Source organism: Hevea brasiliensis, unplaced genomic scaffold, assembly GCF_030052815.1.
Source record: "Hevea brasiliensis isolate MT/VB/25A 57/8 unplaced genomic scaffold, ASM3005281v1 Scaf360, whole genome shotgun sequence".
Lineage (NCBI taxonomy): Eukaryota > Viridiplantae > Streptophyta > Magnoliopsida > Malpighiales > Euphorbiaceae > Hevea > Hevea brasiliensis.
Genome location: NW_026614874.1, coordinates 14836 through 20065, shown reverse-complemented (window position 1 = coordinate 20065; position 5230 = coordinate 14836). Strand labels below are relative to the sequence as shown.

General features: G+C 29.3%; 1 pseudogene; it reads right to left on the bottom strand.

Moving 5' to 3' along the window:
- Nucleotides 1-278: 278 nt before the first annotated feature.
- On the bottom strand, nt 279-375 carry LOC131177216 (U6 spliceosomal RNA; annotated as a pseudogene).
- Nucleotides 376-5230: the final 4855 nt, after the last annotated feature.

The following is a 5230-nucleotide window of genomic DNA, read 5'->3' as shown; positions in this document are numbered from 1 at the left end:
ATAATTAGTTTAGGAAGTTTAGTAGAATTTAAAATTATGAAGTTTAATAATTAGAATCTAAAAAGGACTAGATTTTAATGGCCTATATATATGAATAGTTGGTTGGCCGTTGTAACAATCGGGCTCTAACCACTAGAAGAATTGTCCACTTTGGCCATAAGCCTCACGGTTTTGTCCCATAGGTGAAATGGAGAACTTCCCAGGAGGTCACCCATCCTATATATCATTACTTTTTGAACCCAAGACCAACTCCGTGCTTTGCCGATGTGGGATTTGCCTAAGGGACCTTTTCTCGATTTATGCGCGTCATCCTTGCGCAAGGGCCATGCTAATCTTCTCTGTATCATTCCAATTTTATCGGATGTCCCCGATAGCTTATTTTGCTGTCGCAGATAGGAGCAAGGAAAAAGCAGCAAAGTGAGCTGCTGAACCGGAAAAGCTTCCGTTGATCTTTTGTACGGGTATTTATTTATACCCTTGTAGTTAATTGATGTAAATATTGTAATATTTTATGTATCAATGTAAAGTTGAGCAGTTGTATAATAAATTGAAATGATATATAAAATGGGGGAGCTAATCACTAGAGGCGCCTTTTGGTGGAATGGCCTGGAGAGTTGGAAGAACTCTAGGGTTAAGCGTACTCGCTTGAGAGAAATCCTAGGATGGGTGACCTCCTGGGAAGTTCTCCATTCCACCTATGGGACAAAACCGTGAGGCTTATGGCCAAAGCGGACAATTCCTCTAGTGGTTGGAGCTCGATCGTTACAGCCATTATATGGAATGAATTGCAGAGAGCCCACAAAATAGAGAGGTGTATTGAATTTTGTAAGTTTTTGTTTGAGTATTTTGAGAGTGAGAAAAATAATTAGTGATTGTAATTATTTTTCGTTGATAGTGAATTTGTTGGTGGAGTAGGCTTATGCTGAACCACGTTAAATTTTGTATTCTTTATTTTGTGTAGGTGTGATTTTCACAACAAGTGGTTTGGTTCGAGATGTCAAAGATGGCGAGCATAAAATTTGAGGTGGAGCCGTTCGATGAGAAAACTAATTTCAGTTTATGGCAAAGCATCGTAAAAGATATCCTTGTACAACAATGATTAATTAAAGGATTGAACGAGAAAAAACCAGCGATTATGAAAGATGATGATTGGGAGGAGCTTTAACAAAAAACTATGAGTACGATTAGATAGATGTTAGCCCAAAATGTGAAGTATAATATCTTGGAGGAGACTTCATCAATTGTTTTGTGGAAGAAATTAGAGAGCCTGTACATGTCAAAATCACTCACAAATTGTTTGTATTTAAAGAAGAAGTTGTACCAACTCAAAATGGATGAAGGTACTGATGTGAGGGATCACCTTAATATTTTTAATAAATTAATTACCCAATTGGCTAGTGTTGGTATGAAGGTTGATGAAGAAGATAAAGCGCTCTTGCTTTTAATCTCTCTCCCACACTCTTGTAAAAGCTTGGTGACAGCTTTAACAGTTGGGAATGAGACTTTAAAGGTGGAAGAGGTTACCGCAGTTATCTTAGATGATGAGAAGTTTAAGAAGACAAGTAGTAGCAATGAAGGTGGAGCTGTTATTGTTGGTTCTAGTCATAGTAGAAGCAATCCACGTGGAAATAATTGGAGAAGGAATAGTAGATCAAGCTCGAGACCATGAGTAGACCATGAAGATAGAGAATGCTATTATTGTCATGAGAAGGGTCATATTCAATACCATTGTATGAAGATGAAGGACGATCTTGTAGAGTTTAAACAATTCAATAAGAATCGCGGAAAAGAAAAACAAGGAACTGTTGCAATTGCAATGGATGATGGTATTGATGGTGAATGTTTGAATGTGGATTATGATAAGGAAAAGGCAAATGATCCATTACAAGATGAGTGGTTAATGGATTCTGCTTGTATATTCCATATTTGCTCAAAGAAGTGATGGTTTGATATGATTGAAGAAAAGCAATGAGAAAAAGTTAAGCTAGCCAATGGGAACAAGATGGAAGTTGAAGGTATTGGAAGAGTGAAGATCAAGCTGCATGGTGATCAAGTAAAAGTGTTCGATGAAGTAACATATGTTCCTAAATTTGAAAAGAACTTAATTTTCTTGGGTAAATTAGATTTTTTGAGTTACGGGTATTCATTTCATGGTGGAGTCATGAGAGTTAGTCGATGTGCTCTTGTGATAATGAAGGGTGAGAAGATTGGTACAAAAAATCTCTACAAATTAGAAGCAAGCACATTGATTGGAAGAATGCAAGTAGAAGCAAGAGGCAACATCAACAATCAAGAGTGCAAGGAAGTACCCAAGAGAAAATTAATTTTTGCGGAAATTGTGAAGACTAATTCCATTTGACTTGGAGGTAGAGATTGTTAGAGTCAAAATCTAATTGGAATTAAGAAGTATAATTAATTTAGGAAATATAATTAGTTTAGGAAGTTTAATAGAATTTAAAATTATGAAGTTTAATAATTAAAGTCTAAAAAGGACTAAATTTTAGTGGCCTATATATATAAATAGTTGGTTGGCCGTTATATGGAATGAATTGTAGAGAGGTGTGTTAAATTTTTTAAGTTTTTGTTTGAATGATTTTGAGGGTGAGAAAAATAATTAGTGATTGTAATTATTTTTCCTTAATAGTGAATTTGTTCGTGGAGTAGGTTTACGCTGAACCACGTTAAATTTTGTATTCTTTATTTTAAGTGGGTATAATTTTTCACAATAGTAAAATTTTCAACTGCAAATATATATAATTTTTAAGAATTTTAATTTATTCTTTAAAACGATTTTTATGTTTCTGCTAATATTAAATTAAATATTAAATTACAGTTAAACTTTTTTCCCAAGTGCTTCACAGGTCTTAAAGATTTTTAATTAAATATATTTAGTTTGCTTTTTAAAAATTTGCAGAATTTATATAAAAAAATATTTAAAGAACTTGACTCTAATTAATAGTAATTAAATTTATTTATTGTATTTTTTTTAATTTTTAGAATTGTGTCAATCAACAATTAGAGAACATCGTTTTCTAAAATTTAAAAATTTGAGTTTATAAAATTAATTCGAGGACTACTTGTAATGCTTTTATTTTACTACAGGACAACGACCAACACCACGAAGTCTTCTATGGTCGGCCCCCCTGAGTTGGATATATTATTTTAAACCGTTGGATTATAAATGTTGAATCCTGACCATGAAATGAAAAAGTTGATAAGGACGGATGTCGTTGTCGTTCTCGGTGTTGATTGTGGAGATTTAAAAAAAAAAAATTGTGGAAAATTATTTGGACTAATTCTATATCAATTTAAATATTATAATTTTTTTTAATATTATTTTATTTTACTTTATTTTAATATTTTTCACTTTTTAAATTACTATTTAAAAAAAAATTATCATTTTTTACTTACGGAAGCATTTAAATGTACTACCTTACTTCATCCAGTCCCTTTTTTTTTTTTTTTTTTAGCCATTAAAATCTTGTTCAAAGAAAATTAAAATCAATACTTCTCGTTATTAATTTACCGAGTGTGATTTTTGTTGTGAGGAGTACTGTTCCTATGATTTTTTCTTTAATAGATTTATTTATATTATGTTTTTTCGGTATTTCCCATTTTAAATTTAAAATAATACTTTATTATATTTATTGTGTGATAAATATTAAATTAATATATTTTATTTTTATTAAATTTAGCAATTTTTTTTCTTAGTAAAATACTCTTTTTATTCAATTTTATCTATATAAAGATTAAATAATATTATTTATTTTTTTATTTTATCTTTATATCTATTTAATATAATAATTATTTTTATAATTTTTTAAAAATTCATCATAGCATTCTTCTCTCTCTTTTTTAATTAAGTAAGAGAAATAATAATTTAATTAAATTAAAAAATATTACAAATTAAATAAATTAATTACTTTTTTAAATATCACACAGAAACTTTTAATGACAAATAAAAGTGTATAAATAAAATATATTAATATAAAAAAAATATTTTATATTTTACACAAATTATTTAAAAAATACTCTCTTTATATCTTGTTTTTTAAAAGTTATTTATTTAAAATTATTTATCATTTTAATAATATTAAAATACATTAATTAATTTTTTCAATTATATTTTTATTTTTATTAAGCACAATAATTATTTTTATAATTTTATATCTTATTTTATTACTTATTCTCTTAAGGGAGATAAAAAATAATTTAATTAAATTAAAAAATTATTATAATTTAAATAATTTTATTGTTTTATTAATTATTATATAATAATTTTAAAAGATAAATAAAAATAAATGAAAATAGTATAGATTTTGTAAACTAATTTAACTTTTTTTATAAAATGACGTAATCAAATCACTCCTTATTTAAAGCAAAGTAAACCACGCTTTACTATATTAAAAATTAATCTAATCCACAATTATTAAATGGATGACTGCAAACGACAAGCTCAATTATGGAAGTGCACGTCTGTCAACCTCGATGCAGGAAAGGGAAAAAAAAAAAATTCTTCCTACAAGACCTTGAAGGTTAGAAGAGATTCCTCTCTAAATTGAGTATAATTAATTTTAATTAAATGAGTTATTTATCTTTATATATGATCTAATTAGATAAAAGTCATATACTTATCTAACTAATTTTTATTTTGTTAGATGTCTCTACTTAACTATTAAGTAAATATGTGTTTGTATAAAAAATTATTGTAGTAATTTCATGTCACGACCCAACCTATGGGCCGGACCGGCACTAGGACCTAGGTCAGCCTAAAGCCTCCGAGGCCCGTAGTAAGCCTAACTGTTCCTTAACCCAACTCTAAGGATCATTTGGGCCTAATTTCAAGAATTCAACCAGAAAGAGTCCGGCCATAAAATGAACTTTTTAACGGAAAGTTTTTGACTCATCCGATCATGTGAACATAATATATGATCAATTGGGGAACTCAGCTCACCCTCCACATACTCAAATGTCATAAAAAATAAATGGGAGCTCAGCTCCCTTATCCAGTCCATCAAACATGCATATAATAATAAGTTTACAGGTCCAACATGGTAATTATATTACAGATCCAAATCAAATGAATATTTCTAACACATGCGAAAATTCTAGGAGTTAACAGAATTACACAAACATTAATAAACAACCTGCAAAGGAGATAAGCAGGTTAACCACAACAATAATCTTCCTGTAGCCTGAAAAAATATTGAACATGAGTGAGCGTTTGACT